This window comes from Petaurus breviceps, unplaced genomic scaffold (assembly GCF_028583685.1).
Source record: "Petaurus breviceps papuanus isolate PSGF00001 unplaced genomic scaffold, PetGlider_PUasm1.0 90721, whole genome shotgun sequence".
NCBI lineage: Eukaryota > Metazoa > Chordata > Mammalia > Diprotodontia > Petauridae > Petaurus > Petaurus breviceps.
In genome coordinates this window covers 2291097-2307499 of record NW_027187322.1, presented here as the reverse complement: position 1 = coordinate 2307499, position 16403 = coordinate 2291097, and the positions used below count along the sequence as shown (strand labels likewise).

The 16403-nt window shown below is 42.4% G+C and overlaps 1 protein-coding gene and 1 pseudogene across 1 annotated transcript in view; both read left to right on the top strand.

Moving 5' to 3' along the window:
* FAU (FAU ubiquitin like and ribosomal protein S30 fusion) overlaps nucleotides 1-16403 on the top strand; it is a 380300-nt gene that overhangs the window by 240789 nt on the left and 123108 nt on the right. The window lies entirely within an intron of this gene.
* Nucleotides 10740-11873, top strand: LOC138144720 (phospholipid phosphatase 1-like; annotated as a pseudogene).

The window sequence follows — 16403 nt, the reverse complement described above, 5'->3', positions numbered from 1 at the left end:
CTCAGTATTCCTTCCTTTCCCCTTCCCAGAGATCCATTCCACAAAGCTAATAGTATTTTTAAAGGAGAGGCAGCTAGGAGGCACTGCAGGGGGTAAGCACTGGGCCTGGAGTAAAATCTGGCCTCAGACACTTACTAGCTGTGTGACCCTGGGCAAGTCACTGAACCTCTCTCACTCTCTGTCCTTATTTGTAAAATGGGGATAGGAATAGCACCTACCTCACAGGCCTATTGTGAGAATCAGACAAGTGAATGCCTGAAAGTGCTTTTAAAACTTTAAAGCACAAGAGAAATGCTAGAATCTCATTATTATCATCATGAATAATGAATGGAAATGAAACCTCTCTTAGACCAATGATACCATCTTCCTAGCGCACAGCAGGAATTCAGTAATTGTCTGCTGAATGGAATCATTGGTGTATGTGTGCCATGGAGCTGACAGAATGTAAGCTCCTTGAGGGCAGAATGTACCCTGTCTTTGTCTTTATGCCCCCATCCCCCAGCACAGTGCCTGGCACATGGTGGGTTTCACAGCAAATGTTTGTTGAAATATTTACTGTTGAATCCTTGAGTTATAGCCAGTTTGAACCCAAGTTCTTGGCAATCCTACCATTGCATTCTTTCTGCATTTCACAAAGCCTAATGTTTTATCTTGTTTTTCCTTTAAGCTTTAGAATGGACACCTACTGAGAGACGGATCCTTGTGAGCACTTGTAGTGCATATGCCTTCCCTCTGGGACAGATCCTCCTGTCTGGATGGGCTTACCTGTTCCAAAAATGGCGCTGGCTGCAGTTTTCTACTTCAGCTTCTTTTGGGATCACTTTTCTTTTTGCCCTGTATGTGGACAGTACAGCAAATACATTATGCAGTCAGTCAGTCAGTCCAGTAGCCTTAATTAAGCACCTCCTATGGGCCAGGGCCTTACCTAAGAAGAATCAAAGACTCAAAATAGAAAGGCCAAGTGGCAGGCAAATAAAAGTTCGTGTGGGAATGTGGCTTTGGGAAAGACCAGTTGGCACAGCTGCTCCAAAGCCCTCCTAAGTCCTTCTCCCCCTCACTCACCTGGTCCTGTGCAGAGAAGTTTCTGCTGTGTAATGCATGATGCTGCCATCAGTCCCCAAGAGGGCTGGTCATGCCGCTGGGACCATGACAGCTCCACCAGGGCTTTGTGTCAGAACTAACTGGGTCTCATCGACAGCTGAGAATCCAGAAGTGCTATTTCCTGTGCCTTGGGCCAGGCCCAGCACACACCCCCACTGAACTCACTATCCTCAATTGTCTTTAATAATAACAATAGCTGGTATTTGTACAGAACTTTGTGATTCCCGAAGCTTTTTCCATGTCTTTTCTCACTGGGCTTTCATAAGTCTGGGAGGCAGATACCATTATTAATTATCCCCATTTTGCAGATGAGGGAAACAAACCTGAGGACAGTTAGTCAAAGTTCATGTGGACTCTGTGATCCTCTGAGCATGCTGGGTCCCAGCACTAGGGGCAGGAAGGAGTCACTGACCAGCAGCCCCAGGGATCCTGAGGCCCTGGAGCTGCTACATTCCCAGGATGTCCTTGAAGTCTGGCTCTTAGAACCCTGAGTTTTCTTTACAGCTCAGGGCAGGAACAGCCTCTGTGTGACACCTTTCAGCTGCTGCCGCCTCTTTGTGGCTCCCTCCCCACCCCTACCAACGATATGGTATGCCTTTTGGGTCTAGGTTATGTACATGTCTATGTGCACATGTCACTTCCCCTCATGGAATGCAAGCTCCTTCAGGGTAGAGAATCTTTGCAATTGTGGCACTCTTTCCAGTGGCTGGCACGCAGTAGGACTTTTAAGATGCTCTTTGGCTGACTCATTAATGAATCAGAATGTCTTTGGTGACTGCAAGCTACCTTTCACATTCTGTTCACAGGGCCATGTTTATGTCTAGTCTTGATGAAATCATGTGGGCACATCAGTGTTAGTGCCAATCAGGTGTTCCAAGAAGACCAAGGTGGGAATGTTAGATCTATCCATGCCCCAAAGAAGCTCTCATCAGGCTTAGGAGCCCTCCGGAGGAGCCAGGAAATGGATTTCCCTCTGGAGCACCTTCCTGAATATAGAGCCCCCCTGTTTGGGGACACATCCCATGGGGGAGGGAAGTGGTCTGCAAATTATCCCAGTAACCTCCCCACACTGTGTCTGGCTCTGAATGGACCAGTGATAATTATAATCACGTTAGGGACAATGGGCCCCAGCTGTGTTTGGGTCCCATCCTCAGGGCTTTTCCTTTCTCTCCTTGCTCCATCAGTGCCCTCCCAGAATCTGCTTGTTGGCTGATCACCCACAACAAACTCCATGTGGCTGTAAAGACCCTTCAGAAGGTGGCCTGGATAAAGGCCAGAAGGAGCAAGCTCACTCCAGGATTATGACTGAGGGAAGTCCTCACTGCACCCTTAACCATATTCCCAAGAATGTCAGAGAACACTGTTAACTTGAGGATTTCTCCCCAATATATTCTAAAAATAAATTGCACACAGGTTGGGAGAGTAAATGTACACTTCATACAGAAAGAAAGTTAAGGATAAAGTTAATATGGAAATCAGTTGTCAAGGGCAGAGAAAAAAATGTTTCAGGCACGTGGGATGAGCTCCGCCTTATAGTTGAGCTCTGAACTGAACACTGTATTTTTTAGGAGCCAAGGCAGAATATGCTGGTGGATGATCTTGTGAGAAAGCAAACATATTGCTGTGTCTAGTCGGGTTAACTTCTCCCTGGAAATTGAGTTCGATGTAACAAGCGTTTGCAGCCCATGTTAATCCTGAGGAATCTTCATCCCAACTCCCACTTCCCTGCTGAACTGAGTTCCCAAAGCTAGCTTGTTTCCATCCCCTTCAGGCCTTTAGAGGGGTTGGTTCCGACCTGTCTCACATTGAAAAATGGCTATTCTTCTTGCCAAGTCAGACCCATTCAAGGTTATAAGTGATCTCATTATCCTGTCTTCCACAACAATTTGGAGGTGGGATGTGAGATGAATGTGGAAGAAGTTTGAGATACCACAAGGTAAGTGGACTAAATTTTGGGGAGAATTTTCCAGGTGGATACCATATAACATAAGGGCTAATGTCCTCAGTGATAGTTCTGCAAAAGACAAAAATGCCCATGAAATGGAAGCGTATCTCTTTCTGTCTCTGTCTCTGTCCCTCTCTCTATTTAGGTACCAAGGTAGCTAGGACCTGGAGTCTGAGGGCTCAAATCTCACCTCTGATACTCACCACCTCTGTGACATCAGTCACATAACTTAAGCTCTAGTTACCTCAGTTTTCACTTGTGTAAAATAAGAAGATTGGGATAGATGGCCTCAGTGTTCTCTTCCAGCTGGGGATTCATGTCCCTATATCCCACTGCACACAGAAGCAGAGCCGATGACATGATGGGATGGTCAGATGATAGCATAGGCTAATGACAGCCTGTGACAGGTATAGCTTGAGTTTGCCTAATGGTAATGTGCAGGGCTTGGCATTCTGCTGTTAGCATGGTGCCCTACCATGGTCATATCTCTGTCAGTAAGATATAAAAAATGGTCCCTTCGTTCTGCTCTCCTTGAACCCAAGTACTTAAGCTGACTTCTCCTTCCTCTGCCCTCTATCCTAAATAGGGAGTAATGTCCCACATTCAGGAGGACCTTACAACTGTAAATCCAAGGACTTCTCTCAAAACCCTTTTCTAGACCCCAGCAATATGCAAGATGACTTTGTGTGTCACATTTGGGTGGTGAGAGAACTTCATTTTTAATCAATTGATAACATCCAGAATACACAAATAATTCACCCAGAGTCAGATACATTCTGCAAATTAGATCCTGAGAATGCCATCACACCTAATTTAGGAGGAGATGAAAGATTGGAGCTCAAAAATTTGAGAAAAATAGTTGCAGGCTTTGCTTGGGATGCTGGGGTTATTATGTGAGTTAGTCCCAGAATGAGAACAGTTCCTTTTTAAGGAAAAGAAGCATTCCATTAAATATAAATGAAAGTTCCACACTCTATAATAAATGGTTGTACTTGAAGATTTTCTTCTGGGTTCTCCTTTTATGGAATGACTTGACTTGCAGAAATATGGGGTCAGCATACATGTGGTCCAAGTACTATTTGCACTCATAGATTTACCAGCAAGGTTGGTAGCAGCCATAGCATGTCTTATCTGGAAAACCATTTCACCTTCATCTTCTCTGCAGCTTTCTCTGGATGCATTATCATAACTGGCATATTTGTGTCTTGAGGTGAGAAATATCTCATTGAATATGCTGCACTACGTATAAACTATCTAAAATGAGTAGGGGATGTGATTGTGTTAAACTCTGGGTCAACAAAGATGAAATGAGAGGCAAGAAAACTATTCTCTACCAGAAGTCTTGATGTGGCTCAGGCTTGATTGGAAGATGGCCAAGCCAATAGTGCTACAGAGTTGGAATAGAATATTACTGGGCAGAAAGAAAGCAATGACCGTGAAGAACACATGAGAACATTTACATGACCTGATAGAGAGTGAAGTGAGAGGAACAAGAAAACCACAGACACAAAAAGTACCACAATGTAAGAAGCAATAACTGCGACAATGATGGAACCATGAATGCTATGGAATTCTAAGGATCAGACTTCACCATGAAAAAAAGAGGAAAAGATCCACCTTCCTCCCTTACTGCAAAGGCAGGGCCTAGGGGTGTAGAACACTGCATGGATGATCCACAACATTGGCAATGTGGCTGCACTCACTGAAGAGATTTTATCTCACTCTTTTTGGTTTGTATTGAAATAAAGTCTTTGTTGGGTAGAGGAGGGTATATTTGACAATGAATAGAATGTAAAAACCAAAGATATCAATATCAATCAAAGGAAGTGGACCCCATTCTGCCTTGGTTCAATAATCACGGGCTTGATTCTGTGTGCTGTGCCCACTCCTCCCTGTCTTCTCTGTTATGCAGCTGGAGGAGGAGGATGTCTAAAGATGGGTCTGCCTCTAGCCCTCTAGTGCAGCACACAAGCAGACTGCCTATCTACAGCTCTTTAAAGAGTGTCCAGGAAGGTAGTTGTTTTTAATCAAATGTTCAATGATCACTGAGAGATACACGTGAATCTCTGCTTTCTTAACTGAGTAGGAAATAAAATAAAAAATAAAGTCAATAATAAGTGAATTGAAAAGAGTTACAGGAATTCTTCATAGCTTGAAAAGTTTCCTGTGTTGAATGCAAATGAATGGGGTTCCAAATGAAGACTAGAGAGTCAGAACTACAGCTAAAAGAAGAACTAAGCTGAAATAAACTGTTGATCTCCCCATTGTTGGTCCTCAGATATGGCTTCCTTCGCGTTGACACTCAGGGTGTTTAGAAAAGGAAGCTTGGGCACTATGTTTTTATGTCTTCACCTCTACACATTGAAACTCTACCCAACTGAATTGAGGTAAGACTATAAGGAAAATGTGACCAGAACACCAGTGGTCAATGATGGTAAAATATTCCTATCAAGAATTCAGGCAGCTGTAGATGTATTGGGTCATGGGATTGAAAACATAGCCCAGGTATATTCAATTCAGTTCAATTGAAACATTACTTACTAATTGACTTCTACCAGCCAGACACTGTGCTTGGCACTGAAGATAGAAAGGCAAAAATGAAACCATCCTGTACTCAAGGAACTTCCATTCTATTGACTTTGCTTCACAGGTCAGTATTCAAAGGATGGATGTATAATGCCGACATCAAATGCTTCCACAAACATCTCTCTATTGTATGGTTTTCATACCCATCTGCCTTGCCTTATTTGGTTAAATAAGAACATTAAAGTCATTGACCTAAGAAAAATGCTTATGAATCTGTCTAAAGGATGCTCGTCTGTAGCACACTAGATTAGAGATACAAGAAAGCTTGTTTATTTTGCATTGGAGGCATATTATCTTGCTATTTGTTAGCTGGTTTTGCCCAGGTGTTTGTTAGCATTGCTGGTGATATGATCTTCTCCACCTACAAAGTGGAGAAATTAGATGGAGAAATGGAAAGTTTCTGAGTAACAATGAAGAGTGTATGTTTAAAATATCACCATGTGGGAGAGGACATATATTGGGGAGGGGAAGGGCAGAGGAAAGAAAGAAGACACAGGTAGAGAAATGTAAGGGATAATAAGCAAGGGGCAAACCTTTCTAGCCCTCTGTCCAAGGTGCTGATCTTTCATCCTCTTTATTGGCAGTAACATTCTGGCATTCCCAAGTTTTGTCATATCTCAATATCCACTGGAATCAATTCCTCTAACCCTTATTAACTCACTCACTAATGTAGCCACCTCTGTGCTTTCAAATCCCTTGTTGCCAAACCCATTATTCTTTTTTTTTTAAGCAATCAGGGTTAAGTAACTTGCTCAAGCTTACACGGCCAGTTATTTCTGGGTGTGGTGCTAAGTATCAGAGCCCAGATTCGATCCCAGGTCATCCTGACTCTGGGGCCGGTGCTCTTACTCGCTGAGCCACCTGGCCGCCCCTAAGCAATTGGGGCTAAGTAACTTGCTCAAGGTTACATGGCCAGGTGTTTCTGGGTGGGTGCTAAGTGTCTGAGCCCAGATTGGATCCCCAGGTCATCCCGACTCTGGGGCCAGTGCTGTTACTCGCTGTGCTACCTGGCTGTCCCCCAAACCCATTATTCTGCCAAACATTTCTCTCCACAGCCTGACTACTCTCATTGAGGTTAATACCTCCCTGATCTTTGCAGGGTATGATATTTCATATTTCATATCATCAACCCCACTAAGTTAAGTATTATCCTGAATGAAAAAATAGACATTTGATAAACTCTCAGACTTTCAAGATTTTGCTTTAAAAAATCCTTAACTTAATAGAAGAGTAGACATACAAGAACCAATAGAAATATAAGGTATATCACCAAGACTGACTATAAGGGATCCCCCAAAACAGACTGTTTACTTTTTATAGAAGTAAAATATAAAATGTATATCTAAGATTCTTATTAATAATTGGATAGTTCATAAGAAATATTGGGGTCAACCAGAATATGATATGAATTAAAAGGTAAAACTATTTAGGAACAACTTAAATGAGTAATTATTTTATACAAATGAGGTGCAAGAGAAAGAATCAACACAGAGGAATTAGATGGGGGAGGAGGGCTGGTAGTTCTGGTAACCTACTTTCTTTTTTTTTTCTTTTTTTTTTTCAAGCAATCAGGGTTAAGTAACTTGCTCAAGGTTACACGGCCAGTTATTTCTGGGTGTGGTGCTGAGTGTCTGAGCCCGGGATTCGATCTCCAGGTCGATCCCAACACTGGAGCCGGTGCTCTTACTTGCTGAGCTACCTGGCCTCCCCTAAGCAATTGGGGTTAAGTAACTTGCTCAAGGTTACACGACCAGGTGTTTCTGGGTGGGTGCTAAGTGTCTGAGCCCAGGATTCGATCTCCAGGTCAGTCTGACACTGGAGCCGGTGCTATTACTCGCCGTGCTACCTGGCTGCCCCTGGTAACCTGATTTCATCCGAAATGAGTTTAAGAGGGAACAATACATATATATTTGGGAGAGTACAAAGGTCTTCTAAATTCATAAGAAATAAAAGGATAGGGGCATAGGGAGAGGGAAGAGGATAAGGGAGCGATCTTTAGAGGTGAGGATGAGGGAATAGGTACACAGAGGTATAGATTTATGGGAATGGGAAGAGAGGGGAAAGATCCTTGAAAGGGGGTAGGCAAGTAGTAAGAGGGCTAGGTAGTGGGTAAAAGTGAAGTAGAGGAGGCAAGAGGGATAGGAAACAAGAGATATGCACAAATATAAAAACAAAGACCAGGAGTAAAATAGGTTTGGTAAAGTATATGTCTATATATGTATGTATATATGCATGTATGTGTATGGAGAAACATATCTAAAATTTATTGCAGCCTTCTAGGGTGTGGGAGAGGGTATGTATATATTTATAGCTATAGATAAACATATCTAAATTTATTATGACCTTCGTGGGGTGGAGTGGGGAGAGGGGAAAAAAAGAACAAAGCAAAAAAAATGTCAGCAGGGAACAAAAGAAAACTCATAAGGAATCAAAGAAAAGATGGACCATTTTTTTTTTTTAAGCAATTGGGGTGAAGTAACTTGCTCAAGGTTACACGGCCAGTTATTTCTGGGTGTGGTGCTGAGTATCTGAGCCCGGATTTGATCCAGGTCATCCCTACTCTGGGGCCGGTGCTCTTACTCACTGAGCTACCTGGCCGCCCCAAGATGGACCATTCTTAACACAACGAGTATTGTTTATCATACAGGCTTTCTTGAAATGAAAATTTATTGTTACATATTTTGAATTCTCTCTTGTGTTCTGCCATGCACTTGACATGCTTTTTTTTTCCTTTCTAACTTTGTACTTAAGTTCCAATATTTAAGTTTCTGATATGTTTTTGTTTCTGTTCTCTATTCTATATTTATGTTCTGACACTTTAGCCTAAAAAAATTTTTTTATAAAGAATCATAAAGTTGACCAAAAAGAAATACCTCCCTGATACACACAGGGTGCCATAACATTATGTTTTTTTCCTTATATGTCAGAGGGCTATAGACAGCAAGGTGTAGTTAGAAAAGCACTGGCTCTAGAGTGAGAGTGCCTGGGTTCAAATCCTGCCTGCCTTTGGTGATAACTACATTTGTGGCATTGGGTCAGTCACTGCTCTGAAACACAGTTTGCTCCTTTGTGCAATGAGAAGAATACTGGACTCAATGGTGTTAGGTCTCTTCAAAATGTAGATTAATGATTTTGTGGCATGTTTTGTTTACAGGAGCATGATAACCTCTCTGTGCTATATTCGGCAAAACATGCCAGCGCCTCTGTAGGTTCCCTAGGAATACAAGGGGTTTTATAATGAGTGTAGCCAAAAGGGCTTGGGAACTGAAAATCACTCAACCATAAAAGATTTGACTGAATTTCAGGGGACAACCTTTTGTACAGCATTGAGATAGAAGTCAAAATTTAAGGTCATTATATGATGCCTTATTGGAGATTTTTTGAGTTTAGAGATCAAGTCCATGAACCTGGGGTAAGAGGACTGTGATGAGGATGGGAAGCCAGGTAAGCATAATATTCCCTGAGAAATGGGAACCAAGAACTGCAGGCCTTGTGACTCCCATGAGGGGGTCTGAAGCAGCACCTCATGTCTGACTCCCATTGCTGGGAGGGTGCCGTAATGCCAATGATACGGCCTCCATTGAGCTTCTCCTGTGTGGATTCCCTAGGGATGTTTGCTTCTCCTTCCTGTTAGTAAAAGACCAAATGTGTATTCAATTCAATACAAGACAAGGTGTATTTGTTGTCCCGACTGTACTGGTTAAAAATAAGACTTAAAGTGCCAGGGAAGTTCTGACTACACATATTCTTTAGTAAATTGTTGAGGAAAAACCAAAGAAAACAACCTTCTGTTGTGTTTTTATCAACTCTTTTGGAGACTTATATACTTATATATGTACATATCTTTATGTGTACATGAAAGTCTCTATGCATGTGGGCATGTGTGAGCAGATTCTATGGGCACTCCTCCAGACCCTTTCTGCCATTGCTGTCTCCTTCCTCATTGAGACTCATGGCCTCCCACTGCTGGACACCATCCAAGAGACAGAAAACAGGTCAGTTCCTGACTCTAGTCAGTGTAAGTGTAATCTCTAATGAGATCCGGATGTTTTTAAGGAGTTTCTTTCCCCTAGGCTCAGAATATGTAGCAGTGCCAGGGGAAATATTTTGGGTAGTTTTAGAGTTACCAAGACAAACCCAAGGTCCATAGCCCAGTCCCTGAGTCTCTTCTTCCTACCCACTGTCAAAATAAGATGAACAATATACTACATTGTGTTGTGCTAAAGTGACAATTACTGGGAATCAAAGTACCTGGATGAACTTTTTAAAAGAGATATACCATGTATGGTTCACTTCAATTATCTCATTAAGATTCTCTTCTTTTTAATTTACTTTAACAAATACAATCAAGAACCTGCCATATGCAATGTAGAGCAATTAGGTGGTGGAGTAGATACTGGAGCCAAAGTCATGAAAACTCATCTTTCTGAGCCTCAGATTCTTACCAGCTGTGTGACCCTGGGCAAGTCACTTAACTCTGTCTCAATTTCTCATTTGCAACATGAGCTGATGAAGGAAATGGCAAACCACTCCAGTATCTTTACAAAGAAAACCCCAAATGGGGCCAGGAAGCGTTGCATGTGACTGAAATGACTGAACAACAAGTGTGCAAGGTAAAGCCTTAGATGGTGGGAATTCAAAAAAGGTACCAAGTATATCTCATTCTTTAGATTATTATGTCAGTGGAAAAAGCACAAGTATGAAAAAAACTGCTAAAAAGAAGAGGTTCAAGCAATGACTGATGGTAAAGTCATAGGTGGGAAAGTGGATAAACCCCCGAAATGTCACAGAAGACTTCATGGAGGAAGCATGGCTTGTCTGCCCTCCCCATAGCGGAGTAAACCAACATGCTTATGCTAAAGCAACGGGGACTCTTTTCAATGCTGACTCTACCAACCATCACTTCCAGCCTCAAACTTAGAGGATTCATTTCTGAAATCCGTCCCTTTCCCCTCTCTTTCTCTTCTCTTTCTGGGTTCTGACAGAGAATCTGGATATGACCCTCCTTTAACTAAAGATTAATAACAGTACTCTCATCCTCTGTCTATGACCAGTTAAATTTACATATGTCTGCGAGCCCAGGCGCTGGGCCTGCCGCAGATCGCTCGGGAAGGCCGGCTGTGCCGAGGCGGTGAGCTCGAGCTCCTGCGGGTGGAGCGCGGCCCGGGCTGGCGGCGGGACTCTGGGCTCTCAAGGCGCCATTGCTTTGGTGCAAAGTGCTGGCCCTGTCCCTGGGAGGAGCCGTCACTCGGGGGTCGCCTTCAGTCCCCGGCCCGGCCCCGCCAAGTTTGGTGTTTGCCCGGCGCTGCCGATCGCGCCGCTTCCCGTCCCTCCTGGCCGCCCCGCCGTCCGTGCGGCCGCCCCGGGGCCCGAGACCATGTTCGACAAGACCCGCTTGCCGTTCGTGGCCCTGGACATGGTCTGCTTGTTTCTGGCTGGATTGCCTTTTGCAATTCTTACTTCAAGGCATAGGCCCTTCCACAGAGGAGCGATCAGTAATGATGAGTCTAACAAGTTACCCTTACAAAGAAGACACCCTATCTTATGAGTTATTAGGTGGAATAATCATTCCATTCAGTATAATCGTTAGGATTTTTGGAGAAGCCCTGTCTGTTTACTATAATCTCTTGCATTCAAATTCCTTTGTCAGGAATAACTGCATAGCCACTATTTACAAAGCCATTGGAACATTTATGTTTGGGGCAGCTGCTAGCCAGTCCCTGACAGATATTGCCAAGTACTCCATAGGCAGACTGCGGCCCCACTTCTTAGCTGTCTGTGACCCTGATTGGACAAAATTCAACGGTAGTGATGGCTGCATTGAAAATTTCCCATGTCGGGGAAATTCAATAATAGTTAACCAGGGGAGATTATCGTTTTATTCCGGGCATTCTTCATTTTCCATGTACTGCATGCTGTTCCTCGCACTTTATCTCCAAGCCAGAATGAAGGCAGACTGGGCACGACTTGTGCGCGCCACACTTCAGTTTGCTTTCATCGCTTTATCTATCTACGCGGGGCTTTCTCCTGTTTCTGATGAGTGATGTGCCAACTGGACTTATCCAGAGAGCTGTGGTTGCAATACTTGTTGTATTTGCCTCGGATTTCTTCGAGGGAAAGAACTGTCCATTTAAGCAAAGAAAAGAAGGGGACTCACACACCTTTGCACGAGACGCCAACAAATGGAAATCATTACGCGAGCGATCACCAGCATCAGGGGCTAAAATTGCCTGCTTTCTAAAGGAAAATGATAACAGCAGAAGGAAAAGATAAAGATCATTTCCTCCTGGTGAAAAAAGCCTTTAAGGGACTGCTGCTGCTATGTGACCTCTCGCATGCCCACTTTACCTGTGTGTTTAGTAATATTGAACACGATAATAGCTTTAAAATTCAGTCAAAAGTTTTCAAAAACCTGTCACTAAAATACTACCCACCTGGTCAGTTTTTATTAAAATAATGTGGTGATGCGTTTATGTACAAATGTGTATGTCATATACTTTGCTAGAATACTGCTTGTTTTAAATACAATACAAATTAAAATGTTTCTGATGAAAAAAATAAATAAATTAACATATATCCCTTAACATAGAACCATTATACTGTCTGTATCATTATAGTACACAGAGTTAGCCACAAATACCACTGTCTAAGAACTCTGGGTCTCTCCCTCATAACTCATCTTCAGACTATTGAACCATCAAAGCAGGCAACTAACAAAAACCCCTCTATATGAGAAGGTAGTACCTTAAAAGGATGGGACTTTGCACAAATAGGAACTCAACCTTCCCTGTGTACACCTTTTCCCCCCACGCTCTTCAATGCCACCCTAGATAGAATGTCATCTCTTTGAATGCAGGGACTCTAGCTTAATAATGCTAGATAAATTGATTGTACTGAATCACCCAGATTTATTTAAAGACATTATCCCCAACCCAGATTTCTGTGCGAAGAAAATGTCTTTTCCACTATATTCTAGACTAATTTCTTGCAGATTGAACAAACTTTGTTTCTGATGTCTGAGAGTTGCTTTGTCTCTTTATCGCAGTACGTTAAAGTCTTAATTCTTAAGTATCAGACTTTTGAAAGAGAACAATAGTCAGTGAGGAGAAATACATTTTTCCCCCTTGGCTATGTGGTGCAGTGTAGCCCTTTGAGAGCAGACCCATTACTGTGAGGGTAGCCCCAAGATTGATATGTCTGTTTCGTATGAGTTACCTTACTAGGCAGATGTGCTGGATACAGAGTAAGTCTGTTTGCAGGAGCCTGCAGTGAGCCAAAGTCTTGCTCACTCCCAGAAGCCTTTGATGATCTTTGCTAACTGACCTTACTGAACTGTGCACCACAAATTGGCCAAAAAAAACTTTGCAGTCAACTGTTCTTGCAAAACATTCTGTATCTCACCTGTTCCTGGAAAAGACTATCCAGTTTTCATCCCAATCCTTCCCTGAACCCCATCCTTTGTGGTTTTCAAGAATAAATTGTCCCTGCCCCTCCTAGGCTGGGGACTCCTTTCTACTTTTTACTGTGGTGCTTCAGCACTAGTGTCTGATTTTTCTCCTAATAAAACTTTTCTGCTTTCAACTCAGCTTGGTCTCCTCTACATTTTGACAGGTGGGCTTCTCTTGATTGACATTGCTGGTGTCAGAAGAGGGATTTTTCATGGTGAGGGACTCTGTTGTGACCATTGGAAGGTTGATCTAAGCACTTTGGTACCAGCTTGGACTCTTTGATATCCAGACTGTCAAAATTATGCCTGTCTTTAGTTTTACATCACTTTCGTTTCCAAATCTACCCCAACTCTGACAGCCATTCCATATACTGTAGTAGAGAAAAGAAAGATGAGAGAGGGAAAGCAATTCCTCAAAACTAACCAGCATGTCAACTTCATCGGATAATAATATAGACACACAGTCACCGCCTCTGCAAAGATGAGATAGGTTCATTTCTCTTCTGGACCTGAGCTTTGTCATTATTCTTTGTTATTATCCTCAGCCCAGATTTCTGTGCAAAGAAAATGTCTTTTCCATTATGTTCTAGACTAATTTCTTGCAGATTGAACAAACTTTGTTTCTGATGTCTGAGAGTTGCTTTGTCTCTTTATCGCAGTACGTTAGATAAAGTCTTCATTCTTAAGTATCAGACTTTTGAAAGAGAACAATAGTCAGCGAGGAGAAATGCAATCTTCCCCCTTTCCTTTGGCTTTGTTACAGTCCTGTGAATTGTACTAGGACTGCTTTCTTCTCTTTAGATCAGTCCACTTCCATTTTCAAATGCTTCCCTGTATTCTTCTCTTCCTTTTTTACACAAACCCATCCATCTCTATGATGTAAAAGCTGATTTTCCTTTTAAGTGTGATGAGTTTTTTAAGATATGGGGGCTGGAAATAGGGTGACTGCTGATGTCTCTGCCAAATCTGAGATTCTGGGAGCATTTGAGAAGTGTGGGGAGAGAGTCAATTGTCACTCTGCAAAGCAACCTGAAATTATGCCCAAAGACCTATAAAACTGTGCATACCCAGGTTTTTCTGAAATCTGCCTGCTCATTTCTTATAGCACAATCGTATTCCATTACATTCATCGACCACAATTTGTTTGGCCATCCCCTAATTGATTTGGCAATTTTCAATTCTTTATCATCATAAATAGAACTGCTATAAACATTTATATACATGTGGGTCCTTTTCCATTTTTTATGATCTCTTTGTAATACAGACCTAGTAGTGGCCTTGCAGCATGCTTTCAGCAAAACCTCGAACAGATCCCATGAACTCATGCAAAATGAAGTGAGTGGAAAATTACATTCAGTAAAGGACTTTTGGACCATATATGAAAATTAATTGGAAACAAAATTATCTAATTCTAAAGAATGAGTGGGTTAAATAAACACCTGTGGAATTTTATGTGTATTTATTATATTTACCAAGAAAAATGTATGTGCCTTGAGGGGAAAGACTTTTATTTTGTCTCTGTGTCTCTAGTGCATAGCCCTATGCTTGCTATAGAGTAGGATTTTGGTGAAATGCTTGCTGCTGAGTTACAAGCAGTTATAAGGTAAACTGTCAGTAACCCTGCTGCTCCGTTCTTCACAGTTTTCATTCAGTCTAAATGGCTTCTCATTTTTCCTCGAGCTACACAGTGGACACTTACTGGGAGACCGCTCATGAGCACTTGTAAAGCATACGCCCTCTCTATTGGACAGATGTTTGTGCATCCAGAGCTCCTCCATTTGGAAACTTACTTCACTTTGTACACACATGTATGTTTGTACTCTCCCATGAGTGCTTGCAGGGCAAGAAACCCAAAATAAGATGTTATGGTATCCTGTTCTGAGAAACTACCTAGCATCCCCCCCCCATCTTGTTATACAAAACCCCCATCCCCAACAGGCTAATCCCAAATTTCCCATCTGCTAAATTCCTCTTTCTAATTGTAGACAGAGCAACTTAGTAAATAGTAGCCCCGCCCAGAGGTGTTTGTGAAGAGGATGAGTCAGAAAACCACCCTGAAGGAGGGCCTTAAAACACAAAGGAGACACTCCTTTTATTACTACAGCTAATGAGGGAGGCTTCTGAGCTGGGGTCTCAGGGGCTTCCATGCCTAGAAGCTTTAAAATGACTCAGTGAGGGTGCCCTTCCTGCCCAAGGGCCCCAGTTTACATACAGGATCCAGGATCATTCTCAATAAATCCTGGGGCAAAGGCTACATATCATATTAGCTAATGTAATCCTCTAGCTTCATTCTCAGCAGGACAGGGGCGTGGAGCCAAGAGGAAATACAAGATTTGTACAAGGCAAACATACTTGGGCTGATTGTGTACTAAGGGTGTGACACATACACGGAATGCCTCTCCTCTGGCTCTGGCCACCCCCCACCCCTCCAAAACAAAGACGGTGACACTGTTAGCCTGTGCTTCTAGATCTCTCCAGGGTCCTTATATTCCATGTCCTCACCACTGTCCTGAAAGCAGGCTCCCTTCCACTCCAACACCAGATCCTTGTTACAATAATGATTTAATGAAAATAGTTTTTATATTGCCTCAAGGTTTGCAAAGCACTTTAAAAATATCTTATTTGAGCCTCACAAGAACTTCAGGAGGCAAGTGCTATTATTATGATTATATTACTGTATATTGTTATATTATATATTACAATACATTATTGTATTATATTATTATCTCCATTTTACAGAGAAGGAAACTGAGGCAAATAGTAATTAAGTGCCTTGTTCAGGGTCACGGTTATAAAGTGTCTCAGTCTGGATTTGAACTCAGGTCTGTCTGACTTCAGGTCCAGTGCTCTAACCACTGACCCACTAGCTGCCTCCCTGTTTTTCATTGTTTTTAGATGTTCTCTTTTGTTTTTACATCTCCTTCAATTCCAAACATGCCCCTTCCCCTCCCCTTTCCAGAGAGTCATTCTTTGGGCCACAAATAAAGAAATAACGGTTAAAAAGCCATTCAGCAAAACCAGCCCACACAATGGTAGGTGGTAGTGTGAGTAAAGCCAGAATAGGAGCCTCTGTGCCTTTGCTTAGGCCATATCCCAAGCTGAGAATGTTCACCCTCCCAACCTCCCTCAACCTCTTAGACCTCCTAATTCCCTTCCAGGCTCAACTCAAGGCCTATCTCCTTCACAAGGTCTTTCCTTATTTTCTTTTCCTTCAATTAGTGTTCTGATTATTATCTGGCAATAGATAGAGAGACAGACAGACAGATGGATAGAGAAGGAAAGAAAGAAAGAAAGAAAGAAAGAAAGAAAGAAAGAAAGAAAGAA